Source organism: Jaculus jaculus, chromosome 9 (assembly GCF_020740685.1).
Source record: "Jaculus jaculus isolate mJacJac1 chromosome 9, mJacJac1.mat.Y.cur, whole genome shotgun sequence".
NCBI lineage: Eukaryota > Metazoa > Chordata > Mammalia > Rodentia > Dipodidae > Jaculus > Jaculus jaculus.
Window position 1 is genome coordinate 138339618 of NC_059110.1, and position 18509 is coordinate 138358126.

Here is an 18509-nt window from a genome sequence, read left to right on the forward strand (position 1 = left end):
CTTATTAGTTTTTTGACTTCTTTGTATATCCTGATTATTAATCCTCTATCAGATGTACAGCTGACAAAGACTTGCTCCTATTTTGTAGGTTGCCCCTTTGCTCTATGCACGGTGTCCTTTGCTATACAAAAGCTTTCTAGGGCTAGAGATATGGCTTAGCAGTTAAGGCCTGTAAAGACTAAGGACGCACGTTCAATCTCTCTCCAGATCTTGTGTAAGCCAGATGCACAAAGGTGATGCAAGCACAAAGTTGTACATATACACTAGGTGGCGGAAGGGTCTGAAGTTCAATTTCAGTGGCCTAGGCCTTGGCACACCAATTTTCTCTCTCTCTTGTAAAAAAATGGAAAGAAAAGCTTTCTGATTTTATGAAGTCCCAGTGGTTTGTTAGTGGTTTTATTCATTGAGCAACTGGGGTTATATACAGAAAGTTGTTGCTTATGCCAATATGTAGAAAGATTTTCTCCACTTTTTCCTTTAGCAGTTTCAGGTCTGATATTAAGGTCTTTGATCCATTTTGACTTGCTTCTTGTGCATGGAGAGAGATGAGTCTATTTCCATCCTTCTACATATAGATGATATCCAGTCTTCCCAGCACCATTTGTTAAAGAGGCTGTTTGTCCAAAAAATGACTATTTTGGGCATTTTTGTCAAATCAGATGGCTGTAGCTGCCTGGATTTACATCTGTGCCTGTATTCTATTCTATTGATATAGGTGTCTCTTTTGTGCCAATACTGTGCTGTTTCTGTTACTATGGCTCTGTAGACAGCTTAAAATCAGGTATGGTGATGCTGCCAGCCTTATTTTTGTTACTCAAAATTATTTTGGTTATTCAAGTTTTCTTTGAGTTTCCAAATGAATATTAGGATCATTTTTTTTCTTTTTCGTGAAAAATACCATCAGAATATTTTTATTTTATTTTATTTTTTGAGGTAAGCCCAACAGACTGGCCTTTAAAAATATTTATTTATTTATTTGACAGAGAAAGAGGGAGGGAGGGGGGAGAGAGAGAGGGAGAGAGAGGGAATGGGTTTTCAGCCACTGCAAACAAACTCCTGATGCATGCGCCCTCTTTGGCTTTGCAGGCAAATGCCTTAACTACTAAGCCATCCCTCCAGCCCTGGACTTTTTTTTATGCAAGAGGGAGAAAGAGAGAAAGAATTGGGGTGCCATGGCCTCTAGCCATAATAATAGAACTCTAGATGCAAGTGACACCTAGTGTGCATGCCTGACCTTGTGCACTTGGGTCACCCTGTGCATCTGGCTTACATAGGACTTGGAGAGTTGAAAATGGGTCCTTAAGCTTCACAGGCAAGTGCCTTATCTGCTAAGGCATCTCTCCAACCCCCATTGGAATATTTTAAATACTTTATTTATTCATTTATTTCAGAAAGAAAGATGCACAGATAAAGAGACTGAATGCTCCAGTCACTGCAAACGAACTCCAGATACTTACATCACACTGTGCATCTGGCTTACATGGGTTCTTGGGAATTGAACCTGGGTCCTAGGCCTCAACCACTAAGCCATCTGTCCAGCCCTGCCATTGGGATTACTGGGGATTACATTAAATGTGTAGATTACTTTTGGTAAGATTGACATTTTCACAATATTAATTCTTCCAATCCAAGAACATGGATGTCTTTCCATTTCCTAGTGTCTTCAATTTCTGTCTTGAGTGTTTTAGAGTTTTCATTGTAGAGATCCTTCACTTCCTTGGTTAGGTTTATTCCAAGGTACTTTATTTTTTTTTTATTTATGATACAGAGAGGTGGGGGAGAGAGAATGGGTGCACCACAGCCTCTAGCATCTGCAAATGTATTCCAGACAGATATGCCACCTAGTGTGTCTGGCTTTTATGTGGGTACTGGGGAATTGAACCTGGATCCTTAGGTTTTACTGGTTAGTGCCTTAACTGATAAGCCGTCTCTCCAACACTACTTTTTTTTGAGGCAATAGTGAATGGGAGTTTGTTTGTAAACAAAAATAGTGAATGGAATTCAATCCCCAGCATGTTTGTTGTTAGTATATAGGAAGTCTACTGATTTCTGTGTGTGTATTTTTTATCTTGCTACATTGCTAAACGTTTTTATCAGCTCTAACAGTTTGCTGATAGACTCTTTAGGGTACTTTATGTAAAGAATCCTATCTACAAATAATGGTATTTTAGCCAGGCATGGTGGTGCACGCCTTTAATTCCAGCACTCAGGAGGCAGAGGTAGGAGGATCGCAGTGAGTTTGAGGCCACCTTAGGACTACATAGTGAATTCCAGGTCAGCCTGAGCTAGAGTGAGACCCTACCCCTCCCCCCAAAAAAGCAAAACACCTCTTCCTTTCCAGTTTGTCCCTTTTATGTGTGTCTCTTTATCTTGTTGCAATAGCTTAGACTTCTAGGACTATATTAAATAAGACAGTGAACACCCTTGTCTTATTCCTGATTTTGGTGGAAATTTTTCAAGTTTTTCCTCATTTAGTAATATATTGGCTGTAGGTTGCATACCACTCAAGGTGGCAAAATAGCAAAGGGACTTTTTAAAGTGAATGTTGTGAACACAGCCTTAGGGGTTCATTTCTCTACTAATGGGCATCAGGACAGGGTGTGATTTGAGAACCAGACACTCGCTCATGAAAAATACATGAAAGAGGGCCCTCAAAGTTAGGAAAAAGAAAATGCTTGAGCCAGGTACAGTGTCACACACCTACAGTTACAGTACTCAGAGGCTGAGACAAAAGATCCACGGGTTTGAGGCCACATGGAAATACATAGCAAGATTTTTTCAGGCTGGAGAGAGGGCTAGTGGTTAAGGTGCTAGGCTGTAAAACCTAAGGACCCAGGTTTGATTCCCCAATTGTGCCAGCCTGTGGCACAAGAGTCAAAATGGACCTGGAAGGAGGGAGTAGGAATGAACCTGAGACAAGAACACAAGGAATGGAGCCAAGACAAGTTCTGATCAAGGCTCGAGTTTATTCAGGCAGACACAAGCTTATACACAGAAAATGAAACTTTCTCAAAACAATGCCTTCATGTCTGAAGTCTGCTCCACCAAGGCCGTTAATCCTCTGTGTCTGAAGTCTGCTTTACCAAGGCCATACGATAAGGCCTCTGTGCCTGGAGATCCAAGACCAGCTGCAGTTCCCATGGTCAAAGAGCAGCTACAGCTCCCAACATCTCCCCCTTCTTTATTTATTAAAAGAAGTGACTTTGCCTGTCTTAGGTTGTCAGAGGCAGAAGAACATCCTTTCCCATCACTAGACAAACGTATTCCTTCAATACGTGCCCTGTCTTAGGTTGGATGCCTCCTCCCCCGATCTTACCCGTCTCTGGCTACCAGCCGGATAAATTTCAGGGAGAATTAGGATAAAGCCTGAGGGAGCCAAGAACATGATCTATAGTGTATAGCTCAGACCTCTGCGAGAACATTCACAATAGACTTCATTAAACACTTGAATAAAATAGGCAATAGGCATAAGAGAAGCAGAAGGCAAACTCCCACAGCTGAAAAGCTGCCTATCTAGGAACTTAGAGAGTTCTAACCAGGCAACACAGACTTAATTGCAGTAAGTAAATCATTAGCAGCCTTAGTGGCATCAAAATCAAGATGACTGTTTTGTCTAGCTAGAATTTCTGAATGTAAACTAACCAAATCTAACAAAATGTTATTATGGTGCCAAATTCAATTCAAGTGCATTTTGACCTTTACCCAATTTTCATAAGTAGCATTGTAAGTTTTAGAGGTGATGCAGATCCATTGGTAATCTGCATGGCATTCCAATCAAGCTCTGTAACTGTATTTGAGGAACTTTAAACAAACGTATTTTAAGCAAACTTTATGACCACAGGAACATATGGTGTAGACAGTCTATTTCCCCTTTATTTCTCTCTCTCATGAGAAGACACTCTAACAGCTTTAGGGGACTGGGTCGAAGACATCAGATCATTTACTATTTTCTGCTGAATGGGAAATGAAGTGTGGACTTGTTGCAGTTAGAGTCTCTCCCAGAGAGAGGAACTATTTTAATGGACCCCAGAGTGTAGGAAGATAGTCTTGAAAGAAAACATTGGGGAGAAACAATGAAAGTAAGGAGTTAATGAGAAGTGAGCACACAGCAAACTGGTCTTTTTGGAGGTCAAGGGAATCCAGGTAGACAGGCTTGGATCATCTCAGGACCATCTGAGGAAGAGCTGGTTGAGATTTTCTTTCAGAACTGTTCATTAAATGGCACAGTAGTATTCAACATGTCTTGTAAAACAGATTAGATGTTAGCAGAGTTATCAGAAACATATACACAACATTTAATCTTGATAATAAAGAGCTATTGGGTGCCACTAAAGGCTATACAAATATAGTTTTTGGTCTCAGAACTTATTTATATATTTTAGATTTGAAAATAACCCTTTGAACATCTATAGCTGTTTTTCTTTATTATAGAATTAGAACTATGGGGAAAAGATGTCTTAATGTTTATTTGTTTCCCCTCTTGAAAAGCTCTTGTGTTACTTAATAGGCCATTTATATATTTAAGGTATTTTTTTTATCTTTGGTTATACATTTCTCTCTGAGTGTTTAAGACCATGCAGATAGCCAAAAGTTAACTAAAGATTAATTTTGGAGGTCATTAATGGCTCTCCAAAGAGACTTTAGGGACACAGGAGTAGCCCCATAGCTTACTGGTGTCTTTTGTCTGTTAGGATGAGTCAGGGCCATGCTGGCCAAGTAGTTTTCCTTTCTTTGGGAAGTCAGGAGGACTGATTGCTCCTCAATTGTGACTCTCCTGTTTCAGACTGTACACCAATTTTGTTTGGGTCTCCATATCCTCCCTGCTCAGGAAGACAGGTGACTTACCAGGGGGCCAGTGTAGAAGTGTCCCATCATCTCCAGTGGCCTCATGACATGGGAGCACAGGCCAAAGTACTGACACTTTTTACTCTGATGATTCCAATTGGCTTTGGCTTCTACATAGGTGATTAACACACTTAGAAATGAAGTTACACCAGGCTGGATGTATCTGGATGTAATATAGAGCACATTTAATTACTGAAATAGACTTAGTTAAAGAATGGCACAAGGGCTTTTAAAATTATTTTGTCCTATCTTTAAAACTTTTGTTGTACTGTGGCAGTATAAGCCGTATATCTGAGGTATAGAAAGTAGGCACATCTCACATTTTAAATATCTAACATTTATAAATATAGGCAGAACCTGCTACCAGTCTTGAAAACAGTACCAGTTGATTTACAAACTTAACTCATTTAATGTAGAAATTGTCAGAAAAGGACAAGTAAGACAGTATAAGGTCTTAGCACCTGTGTGAAAATATCTTTGATTAGTTCAGATACCTGTGTGGGTACAAATTACCCAGAGAACGTTGGAAATAGAACCATGGAGCTTGAATGTTTTTTTTTTTTTTTTTTTTCCCTCAGATGAGGACCATTGTTTGAGCATGAGGCTATACCCTAAAGTAGGGAATATATCTTAAGAGTTAATTTTGTTATAAGCACTAGACTTAAGATGCCAAAATTGAGACAGTTACTTTACATATAATAGAGTAGAATCTGGTCTTTTCTGACCCAAAACAGCTAGCTAAATATTAATATAACCCTTCATAAATCTTTTTGAAAGAAAAAAACATTATTTGACAACCAATGATTTTGGTCTCGGCCCCTACCACGGCCACACCCACGACATCGACCCCAGAGACCGCTGCCGAAACCTCCACGGAAGTCGCCGCGGCCTCCCAGGCCTGGGCCCCCGGGTCCTCTGGGCCCTCCCGCTGCACCGGTGTCATCCACTATTTGGTGTTTTCCCAAGGAAGAATGTACACAGAAATTTTTATTAACATAAAACAATTTTACGTTTTGCCGATGACTTAAATTTGATAAAGCTTAAGCAAGCTGCCCCAACATATTTTAGCCTGAAAATTAGGTTTTCTTAAAGAGTTTGTAAACAGTTTAAAAACCTCTAACTTTAGACATGGTGTTTAGGTTTAGCCTGAAAAAACATTTTTTTACATCCACACACCTTTATTTACATTCTTTAACATTCTGATCTAAGTACCACTCAAAAGTCATTTTTAACAAGCACTCTATGTCCCAACATTGAAAAATTCCTTCAGTCAATTCATCTTACCCCATCATTAACCATCTTTCTTATAAGGCTATTAAAAAATTACACCAAATTGATTAATCCTATTACTAAAAAGAAAGTAGTCTTAATACAATTTTATGTCAATAATACCAATAACACACTTGGAAATGATTTTATTAGGAGTAACTAAGGCAAATTGTATTGTCATCTTGAGGCAGGCTGGATTAGAAGTCAGGTTAGTTGCCTCCTCCTTTTAAGTAACAGGACATTACAATCTTTTTTTTTTTTTTTTTTTTTTTTTTTTGGTTTTTCGAGGTAGGGTCTCACTCTAGCCCAGGCTGACCTGGAATTCACTATGGAGTCTCAGGGTGGCCTCGAACTCATAGCAATCCTCCTACCTCTGCCTCCCGAGTGCTGGGATTAAAGGCGTGCGCCACCACGCCCGGCTATCTTTTTTTTTTTAATATCTGACAAATTATAAGTTACCTCTTCAGAGGGAGTTCTGTTGTTTTTAATAATCCTCTATGTAAGGTGAAGTTGACTTAGAACAAATATCTGGCGACTTTACTCCTGCAAAAGACATTTAACTTTACCTTTTTAATTTCTATGCTCAGGTCTTTGATTTCCTTGAAATGGTTCTCTAGAAGAGAAAGGGGTTTTACCTGCGTCTGTCTCATCTCTTTAGTTACAAACAGTCATAAACATGACATAACTAGCAAGCACAATGAACACACACACACACAAACAAAAATAACAAATCCTCCTGATAAACAAGCTTTGCCTAGAGATTTCCAATCATCTGCTATTAGAATTTTCCCCACCCTGCTCTATAAACCAAGGGCTCATTTTATTAACAAAATCAAAAAATTTGCTTAAAGAACTTGAAGCAATCCCAATTCCTTGTGCTTTTAAAATATCTTTTACTACAGCAATTAGCTCCTTTTTACTCTTTGCTTGTCTCATAATTGCGCCAACTTACCTTATTCCAGAAGACTAGGCAGGCAACTACAGTCCTCTTTTTTTCTTCACTTTCTTCTGTGGATCCTGGGTTGATGTTGGCGTTCCTCACTGAAGCCCCTTGTATTCAGATCCCTGTTTGGGTGCCATACTGTGCCAGCCTGTGGCACAAGAGTTGAAATGGACCCCGAAGGAGTGAGTGGGAATGAACCTGAGACAAGAACACAAGGAATGAAGCCAAGACAAGTTCTGATCAAGGCTCGAGTTTATTCAGGAAGACACAAGCTTATATACAGAAAATGAAACTTTCTCAAAACAATGCCTTCATGTCTGAAGTCTGCTCCACCAAGGCTGTTAATCCTCTGTGTCTGAAGTCTGCTTTACCAAGGCCATACGATAAGGCCTCTGTGCCTGGAGATCCAAGACCAGCCTGCAGTTCCCACAGTCAAAGAGCAGCTGCAGCTCCCGACGCCCAGTACCTACATAAACCAGATAAGCAAGGTGGTGTGTGCATCTGGAGTTTGATTGTAGTGGGGAGAGGCCCTGGCATGACCATTCTCTCTCTCATTCTCTGCCTCTTTCTTCTTCTATTAAATAAATAAAATATTTTAGACGGGCATGGTGGTGCCTGCCTTTAATCTCAGCACTCTGGAGGCAGAGGTAGGAGGATCACTGTGCATTTGAGGCCAACCTGATGCTACACATGAATTCCAGGTCAGTATGAGCTAGAGAGAGATTGTCTCAGTACATACACACACACACACATACAAACACACATATACATACATATTTTATTTTATTTTTCTTTCTTTATTTATTTATTTTGGTTCTTTGAGGTACAGTCTCACTGTGGTCCAGACTGACCTGGAACTCAGTAAGTAGACTCAGGGTGGCCTCAAACTCACAGTGATCCTCCTACCCCTGCCTCCTGAGTGCTGGGATTTACTACCACCACGCCCAGCTGTATGTATATTCTTAAAAATATTTTTCTCTAAAAACAAAAACCAAGCATGCTGACTCATGTCTTTAATACCAACACTCCAGTAACCGATGATGGAGAACTGCCATGAATTTGGGGTAATCTTGGCTACAGAATGAGTTCCATATAGCCTGTATCATTATAGCCACCCCCACACCTGCCACAAATAAAACCTGATAGAACAGTGCCCTTAAATGGGGAGTTGGAAAGATTGCTCAGCAGTTAAAGGTGCTAGCTTGCAATGTCTGACAATCGAAGTTCAGTTCTCTAGTACCTCTATAAAGAAAATTCAGTAAGGGATGCATGTGCCTGGAGTTCCTTTGCACTGGCAGAAAGCCCTGGCAGGCCCATACTTATACTCTCTCACTCTCAAATAAACAATAAATAACATATTTTTTCAAATATTTTATTTAAAAAATATTTTATTTATTTGGGAGATATGGAGGGGAGAGAGGGAGAGAAGAGGCAGATAGATAATGTGCACGCCAGGGCCTCCAGCCACTGCACAGGAACTCCAGATGCGTGCACCAACTAATGCATCTGGCTTAGATGAGTCCTGGGGAATTGAATCTGAGTCCTTAGGCTTCACAGGCAAGTGCCTTAGCTTCTAAGCCATATCTCCAGCCCCCTAAATAAAATGTTTATAAAAGGCCTCAGGTTTTTGGAGTCTTGTCTTCATCTAAGGAACGTGCCCACCTTTAACCTGCCAGGAGCTGCTGAGGTGGTTTGTATGTTCCCCATTGACTCAGGTGTTAGTATTAACTTGTAACTTGATCTCCAGCCGCCTAGCTGGAAGAGGGATCACTGGGGGTGGATCCTGGAGCACAGCACTAAGTTTTCACTGGGGGGAATCTGAATTCCAGCCCAAAGGTTTTCCGAGGTTTGGGCTCTGGGAGTCCTGCTTGCTGCTTTCTTGGTGTTGCTGACTGGTGGTCGTTTCTCTCTCTGCTTGGATTTATGAATGGGAACCAGCTTCTTTGGCCAGCTATGGAACTTTCCTTGGATTTTATAAACTTTAAATAAATCCCTTCCTCCCAGAAACTGATTTAGGTTGGATGTTCATCCCAGCAACATGGAGTGACTGAGAAAGGAAGGGAGGGGATACTTAATAGGATGGTATTGCATATATTGTATATTATAGAAGAATAGACTAATGGGGGTGAAAAGGCCCAAAGCGAGGTCAGGGGAAGAAACTGAGTAAAGGAAAAGTAGAGGGAGGTCTAATCAAAATCTGTGAGGATATAAATAAATCATATGGAAACCTACTTTTTTGGACAACGGAACACTCAGAAGCTGTAGATTATTGCTAGAAAATTTTCAGTGCCAGGGATGGGATTCCTTCCAGTGAACTGTTGGACAGGGTGGTCCCTGATGCCCCCAAAACACTATAGGCCATTGCTGAGGCCCCTTGGTTTCCCACCAGGAATAGACAGTAAGACCCTACTGCTGAAGACTCCACATTCTTAGGCTGCAAGGCCACTGAAAAGTCCTGCTGGAACAGAGCTGATAAACTCCTCCATGTAGACCAGCTGACAGAAAGCAGGAAGAAGCCATTCTGCATGCAGTTCAATGGGAGAAAGAGAAATCACCAGTGAAGATACTCAAAAGTGGACACTGCAAGCCTGATATTTGGCCATCCAGGCCAAATGAGCCAACGGGTGCATAAGTGGCACGTCTGTCATGGTAGAAACCAACTGCCCTCTAATTGGACTGGAGGCCCACTCCATGGGAGGGAATACATCCCTGATACTGAAAACTTAAAACAGGGGTAGTCATGAGCCCTAAGGCTATAACGTGTGCTGCTGTCTGGGTAAATGTATATACAATGATTATCAAACTGTCCAGTAAGCACTTCTCTTAATGCTCATACCTTCACATTAATGCTACTCTCACTTTTGGTAGAGAATCTTCTCTTCAGATGGCAGTGACCTTGGAATGACTCAGAAGGCATCATGGTGCTGGAAAGAAGTGACAGGAGTGCTCAGTACTACAATATCTCTATCACACCGTCCAAGGCTCAGGGTCTATTGAGGAAGATGTGGCAGAAAGAATGTAAGAGCCAATGGAAGTGTAGGACTCCATACAACATGAACCCTCCAGACATAACATGCACTGGATATCCATGACCTCAGTGCCTGCTACTACTTAAAAAAGACCAGCATAATAGGAGGAAAAGATCATAACATCAAAATAAAAGAGAGACTGATTGAGAGGGGGAGGAAATAGGATAGAGAATGGAGTTCCAAAAGGGAGAGTTGGGGGAGGAATTACTATGGGATATTTTTTTTTAAATTTTCTATTTATTTATTTGAGAGCGACAGACACAGAGAGAAAGACAGATAGAGGGAGAGAGAGAGAATGGGCGCGCCAGGGCTTTCAGCCTCTGCAAACGAACTCCAGACGCGTGCGCCCCCTTGTGCATCTGGCTAACGTGGGACCTGGGGAAGCGAGCCTTGAACCTGGATTCTTAGGCTTCACAGGCAAGCGCTTAACCGCTACGCCATCTCTCCAGCCCACCATGGGATATTTTTTAGTCATGGAAGTTGTTAATAAAAAAATTTTTAAGTGAAAAATGAAAAAATAAAATTTAAAAAACCACACATGCACACACATACACACACACTAGAAAATGTTTGGGAGAGAGGGAGAAAAAATGAATATGTGTGTTCCAAGGTTTCCTACCACTGCAAAGAACTTTGTGCATCTGGCTTTACGTGAGTGCTTGGGGAATCAAATGCAGTCTAGAGTGTTTTTTTGTTTTTGTTGTTGTTGTTTTAAGATAGGGTCTCACACTAGCCCAGGATGACCTGGAATTCACTCTGTATTCTCAGGGTCCACTCAAACTCACAGAGATCCTCCTACTTCTGCCTCCCTAGTTCAGGGACTAAAGGTGTGTGCCACCACGTCTGGTCAGGCTATAGTTTTTGCAAGCAAGCTTCTTAATCTACTGAGCCATCTCACCAGCCTCCCCCAAAAACTTCTATTGTGGATACCCATGGGAGACAGTGGACATAGAGCCTCCACACAGACATTGGTTTGCCCCAACCCCTGCATCCTTCCCTTTGTGCAGAGAATGGGACCAACTCGAGTACCTCTGTCTCAGGGTTTGGCTCACATGTTGGAACTTCTAGAGCAAATGCTCATGTTATTCAATCTGATTACACACTACTGACCAACGCTGGACTAGTCCTTATTTTAAGGCCCTGTACACCTATGAGTTATGGAGAATATGACTGAAAAACACATGAGAAACAAACCGCCCATATGATGCAGAAAGAGGCCAGAACATCGTTTTCAGCTCTATGGCACTTCAAGCCCATATGATGGACACTTAGATGAGACAGACAAACACAGGGACAATCTATAAGGATACTGAGGAAGAGTCTGAACAGCAATGAATTCAAATGCTAAAAATTTTATTAAATCAGAAGCAACATACACACGGGTGGAAATGGAACAAACAACAAAAATGGTCATTTCTTAAACGAAACCTGAGGTAGAGGCTCATAGCACCTTAAAACCTAAATGCAAAACACTGTAAGTGAAATCTCCATGTGCCTAGGTGGGTGTCACATAGCCAACATCCCCGCACAGGGGAGAGTTGGTGCAGTCTATGAGCTGGCCCCCACAACAAGAACTGCACCACCCCACACCACGTCTAGCTCAGGTTCACCTTCCAACCCTCTATTAGTCATCCCAAGATGACTAAAGCCTCAGATCATGCTGATGAAACTATCTGTACCAGGCTTCCCTTTGAGCTCCCTTAGCCTGCCCTTACAATACTCCACACCCTCCTGGGACAGTCTCCATCTAGGGCCAATTGTTCCCCTCTGGTGAAAACAGGCAGCCACGGTCTCTTCTCAATCCTTGAGGTCCTGGGGCAGCAAGGACAACGGTGGCCACTTGGGTCCCAATTCCTCAGTTGTAGAGATTGAAGAACTGTTCTTGATGGCATATTATCTCCAAAACATGTCGTCTCTCTCCCGGGCCCCTGGGCCCACTGCTCCAGACTTCAGGGGTCCCACTGCGCCAGGGTGAGTAAGAGTGCACAGCGAAGCCTCCTTTCTGCAGGGCATTGTCTATAGTCACCAGCTCCACCCCCAGCTCTGTGATGTCTAGGACACTCAGCCTCCAGCGGTGTAGATCCTGCTGCTCAAGTGGGTCTTGGAGCCTTGCCAGTATCACCTCGCCAATCACTGGTCTGAGCAGCATCTCCCATCTCTGCAGTGGGGTCCTCACCACCCATGATGTGCACAAGGGAGTGATGTAGCTCAAGTCTCCTAAGTGGTCCAGCACACAGACAAACTTCAAGTCCATCAGCCAGATGTCAACTTCCGCAATATCCACTGGCAAGGTAGGGCTCAGCGCCAACAAACAATATGGGCAGAGAGGCAGGTGGGCTCGCCTTGAAATTGGCCAACCAATAAAGACAGGGAACCTCCCAGTGAGGGCAAGAAGAAAGCCTGTCCAGTTTCCAGGGCAAGGTCTGCTTAGGGTCAGCATCCTTGGGGCCCAGGTCCAGGGACACAGCATTTTTAGGTCCCAGCTCAGTGGGCACAGGCTGAATGCTCAGTGTTGAGCCATCTGTCTGCCCAGTGGCTACTGGTGGAGACTCAGAGCCTGTCCTGAGTCTGATTGCTCTGAGTGCCCATGCTCCTGCCACCAGCTAGGGCTCAAAATTGACCACCTCTCAGGTCCTTCCTCAGGGAGCTCCATGGACTCGGGTTCCCACTCTTCCTCTTGCCAGTCTTCCAGTCCCATCGTTTCTTTACTGACTAGGTAGGCCGCCTTGAAACAAGAAAAGCATAACCTCATCTGGTCTCCATAGAGAAGCTGGTACAGCCAACTTCATAGAGATAGGACACGCCCTCCTTCCTATAATGCACACTGACTGGAGGATACATGGCCTGCCTCCTGTGAAAAGGAGAGCCAGGTTAGACCTGTGGGTCTCAGGAGGTCTAGTCTACTGGGTCTTGGGACAGTGAGATGGCGGAGGGGGGGGACGACGACGGTGCAACAGGGAGGAAGTTAGAGAACAAGGAAAAAGTAACATGAGGGGATAGAAAGATGGTTCAGTAGTCAAGGAGCTTGCCTACAAACCTAAGCAGTGTGGTACGATTCTTCAGCATGCACGTAGAGCCATATTCACAAAGTGGTGCATGCATGTGGAGTTTTTTGCAGTGACTAGAAGTCCTGGCTGGGCCAATTCTTTCTTTTCCTATCTCTGATTGCAAACAAATAAATAAAATATAAAAATAACTAAGAAACAAGAATAACATGAGGAAAATGGGAAGAAATGGAGGGGGCTGGGCAACGGGGAGGAGGCTAGAGGACAAGGAGAGACAGTAACAGGAGGAAAATGGAAAGAGAAAGGTGTTTGTTGTTCTGCGGTATGGGATGCAGTGAGAGAATCGGGTTTCAATTCAACTAGACCATGCTAAAGTTGGGAGGCTTGAGCTTCTAGAAACTTCACCTATGCACTCACTAGCTGCAACGTCTGGGGACCTGGAAAGTCAATGGAAGTAAGGGGGGAGGCCCTGCTGGGCACTGTACTGGTGCCAGTGGGATAGACTAATGGCTTCAGTACTCAGGATGAAGGGGTTCGGAACTCAGGCCCCTTGGGGCTGACTCTGCTCATCGTGAACTGCACAAGACCTAAGGCTGTTTATTTAATTTTGACGTAGGGTCTTATTTTAGCCAGGCTGAGGTGGAATTCATTATGTAGTCTTGGGGTGGCCCCTTGAACTCATGGCTCTTGGTGATCCTTCTACCTCGGCCCCCGCAGTACTGGGATTAAAGGCGTGCACCACCACCTTTAATCAGCTCACCTCAAGCCTGAACACAAGGTCAGGCCGGTCTACAAACTAAAGGAGACAGGCAAGGTAAGCCAAGACCTCGTCCAACCACCTGGGGCTCACGTAGCCGCCAGAGTACACATTCCAGGGCAGCACCACCAGCCCACGGAGCCCACCTTACCTCTCTACCCCGCCTTAGCTCGCAAGAAGCCCGTGGAAAGGAAAATTTCACCCCATCCAGGGTTTATAGGGCCACTGCCCAATGGGCTGGCAGCTCATCTGCATATCTCCCGTGAGCCCCAGCCACAGGAAGTGACAGCTCAGTCACACTGGCGCAGGAGCGCACGCGTGAGGCTAGGTCTCTGGCGCACGCATGCGCGTTCTCTCCTTGCGTTCCAAACTTTGTCTCTGGGCTAGATGGAGCAGGACCCTGCCTCCGGTGGAAAAAAAAAGAGGATTTCTTGTCTCCTATCTCTTTTTGAACATAACACACCCATGCCTCCTTTATTCGCTATGTTTCAACATACGTTTTTCCTTTAAAGTTCTTTTTCTTCCTGTTGCTGCTGCTGTTGTTTTTCGAGGTAGGGTCTCACTGCAGCCCCAGCCGACCTGGAATTCACAACATAGTCTCAGGGTGGCCTGAGCTCATGGCGAGCCTCGTACCTCTGCCTCCCCAGTGCTGGGATTAAAGGCGTGTGCCACCACGCCAGGCCTCCCTTAATGTGGTTTGTTGTATTAATAGTGTTTCTTACTTGAGATAGAAAGGCAGGGAGACAGTGCACCAGAGTCTTTCTACCACTGCAAACTTAAGTCGCATGCATACAGCAAATATAAGATGGTACAAGGCTTCCGGGTTTCTTTCCCACACGAACCCAGCCAGAGTGGTTCGTTAATCCATGACCCGCACTGATGGTGTCCCTACCAATCCCATGAGTTTAAACACATGCACAGTGTTGTGACCAGATCCCACAGTGTCATGCAGGTTCGTTTGACTCCCAATAATGACCCTGGGCTCACTTAAGCCATCTGCCGTGCCCAGCAATCACCAACCTTCCGACATAGGTAGCAGTTTAACTTTTTCCAGAGTGTTTTTCATTTGCACCAGTGTTACTGGGTTTAGAGCAACTGATAGGAATTAAGAGTAGGATAGCTCCATTTTGTAGGCAGCTGGTCAAGGTTGCACACTTCCAAAGAACAAATAGACATCTGTAAGGCCTGATAGAGCCACCAAGCATAGAGAATATTTTTTTTTTAAGGATACCAAATTTTAATTCGAAATTATAGTGATTTTTTAATATTTTATTTATTTATTTTTTATTTACAGCTTCCATGATTATAAAAAACACTCCATGATAATACTCTCCCTTCCCAATTTTCCCCTTTGAAATTCCATTCTTCATCATACCCCTTCCCCATCTCAGTCTCTCTTTTACTCTTGATGTCATGATCTTGTCCTCCTCTATGATGGTCTTCTGCAGGTAGTGTCAGGCACTGTGAGGCCATGGATATCCAGGCCATTTTGTGTCTGGAGGGAGCAGCATAGAGAACTTTTAAGTACAGAAAGCAGAGTCTGGGAACTAAAAAAGGCCTTGACTCAGGCTGACTTCCCTGATGTTGACTGGCCTATGCAAAGTAACCAATCCTCTGTTAGGAGGCCCTCAGAGTAACCAATCCCATCCACCTCGTTTTGATACTTCATTTACATTCCCAAGGATATAAAAGCCCTTACCATGTCACTGCTTTGCAGTGATGCAGAAGGGAGCTGTTGTGGTTCTACTTTACTTTCAACTTCTGTTTTGCCAATAAAGCCTCATGTAGCTTACTCTTCTGCTGAGTAATTCTTCACAGGTCACAAGAGCCAGTGACTTGGTGAGTTTTAGTGACTGTTAACTCTATGGCACTCTGAACCAAGAGAGGCGGTTGCTCTCAAAACTGGTAACACACCTCCAGACACAAAATGGCCTGGATATCCATGGCCTCACAGTGCCTGACACTACCTGCACACGACCATCATAGAGGAGGACAGATCATGACATCAAAAGGAAGAGAGACTGATTGAGATGGGGAGGGGGTATGATGGAGAATGGAATGTCAAAGGGGAAAGTGGGGGAGGGAAGGTATTACCATGGGGTGTTTTTTTATAATCATGGAAGATGTTAATAAAAATTGAGAAAAAAATTGAATTAAAAAAATTTAAAAAAAAAAGCCTGGTAATACAATGGAGCCTTGCAGAGCATGCAAGTCCCCAGACCGTCAAACAAAATGACAACAAAATAACTATAGTGTCACTATACAAAGGACCCAGGTTGAATTCCCCCAGGACCCACATTAACCAGATGCACAAGGGGGCGCACACATCTGGAGTTCCTTTGCAATGGCTGGAGGCTCTGGCACGCCCATTCTCTGTCTCTCCCTCTTTCTCCATCAAATAAATAAATATAAATAAAATATTTTTTTAATTGGCTCTAATCTGTAGCTCACAGTACCAGAAATAGGTGCTAACCACATTGAGCTACTAATTGGAGAGATCTCCAAGGTCCCAAAATAAGACAGGCTTTTGTCAAAGCACTTGATGACCTGCCTGAGGTAAAAGGTACGACCCTATTGCTGAAGACACCACATGCTGCTGACACAGAGCACAGAGAGACCAGGCTGGAATCTGGAAAAGAGTCAGACCCTAGACAGCCCATCTATTGCTGGAAAGTGCTACATGAGCTACTGGGGAAAAGTGACCAGCAACAGTGTGAGCAAACATTGTTTCTTGATCTAAGCTTTTTTGCTATCCTATGCTTTATAGTTTGGGTTAACTTCTCACTTAAATTACATGTATGATCTTTCTCTGATCTCCAAATCTACCACATGGGTGCTCTAGACTTGCTATCTGTATACTTACTATAAACTCAAGGTAGCCATGAGTGTAACCCACTTCATCACTCATTTCTCCTCTGAATCTCTTAATCTTTTCTTTGATATTTGCCCTCTAAAATCCTCAGTTTTGAGTTGGGCATGGTGGCACACACCTTTAATCCCAGCACTCAGGAGGCAGAGATTGGAGGATCACTGTGAATTCCCAAAGCCACGTTCACATGCTTACAGCTTTACCCTAATTTCTCTCTCTAAAAGCCTCAGTTTCTTTCAAGTTCAAACACCTGCAGCTCTATTCCAGTTTTTCCCCAAAGACCCTCAATTTCTCCCCTGCACTGATATTTTCCCTGTTCAGGAAAGCACATGGCAGGTGCCATGTGTGTGCCTTCTGAGTCTCTACATATATGTCTATGTGCTTCTTTCCATGGGCTTACATTCCAGTCCTTAGCTAAAGACCTCAGTTTCTCTTAAATAAACCTTATATATTGTTTCCACATGGCAGCATGTTTCCTAAACCCCACAATTTGTGATTTCCCCCTAAATAAACTTAATAATTCATAAGTTATCATTCTCATGTCTGTCTTTATTAAAAGTAGTACAGAACCCAAAACTTTGGATTCATAACTGCTGGAGGAATCCCTCCTGAACCCCAAAATCCTACATCATCAGGATGTCCTGAATAAAGTCTGTTGAGTTAGACCTTCCCTCTCATTTCTTTCCCTGCTTTTTCTAACAGAAACTTTTTCAGTTTATTTCCTTATTCCCTTCAGTTTATTTACTTATTCTCTGCCTTCTGCACAATCATGTTGAAATCCTAGCCCTAAACTGAGGCTGTTAGAAGACAGAACCTTACAGATGTAGTTAGGCCAGGAGGGCTATGCCCTCATACATGGGATTAATGTCATTGTAGGGTATTTTTGTTTGTATGTTTCGAGGTAGGGTCTGACTCTAGCCCAGGCTAGCCAGTCCTCCTACCTCTGCCTGTTAATTACTGGGATTAAAGATGTGCACCAGCAAGCCTGGCCATTATACTTTGTTGTTGTTTTGTTGGAGGGGCTAGGAACTTAGCATGCTAGGCAAGAACTCTACCCCTCAGTCACACCCCAACCCAGGTGCTTTTTCAAAATTGACCCATCAGGAATCTCTCCCTTTCAGCTACAGCAGGTAACTGTAATAGAACAGATGACCACAATGCAATCTTACCAGTTTCTGCCCCATCCCAATCCTAGACTCTCTAGCCTCCAAAAAGAAAAGATAAGAGTTTCTCGTGTTCATAGCCATCTAGTTCATGCTGTTTTTGTCATAGCTGTCATTTGCAAGGCATTACAAGTTAAATCAGCATTGAGATAGTGCCAAACCTCCATCATTAGGGTCAAAATTCAGACTGTGAAAACAAAGATGCAGGTCAGGTCTCTAGGTAGCACTTGAAATTCTCACTCAGTGCTGGTGATGATCGGAAAAGCTCTGGTTCTGTAAGAAGACAGCCTGGTCGTTTTCTACAAAACCATACACCTTCAGGGAATAGAGAGATGGCTCAATAGTTATAGGCATTTTATGGTTTTTTTGTTTTGTTTTGTTTTGTTTTCAAGGTAAGGTCTTACTCTAGACCAGGCTGACCTGGAATTCACTATTGTTGCAGCCAGGTTCGCATTGCTGGCAGAAAATACCCAACTAAGAGCAGTTTGTGGGTAAAAAAAAAAAAAAAAAAAAAAAAAAAAGTTTATTTTGGCCTACAGACTCAAAGGGAAGTTCCATAACGGCAGGGGAAAATGATGGCATGAGCAGAAGGTGGATCACCTCTTGGACAACATCAGATAGACAACTAC

General features: G+C 43.1%; 1 pseudogene; it reads right to left on the reverse strand.

Moving 5' to 3' along the window:
- Positions 1–11941: 11941 nt before the first annotated feature.
- LOC123463562 lies at positions 11942–12927 on the reverse strand (annotated as a pseudogene).
- Positions 12928–18509: the final 5582 nt, after the last annotated feature.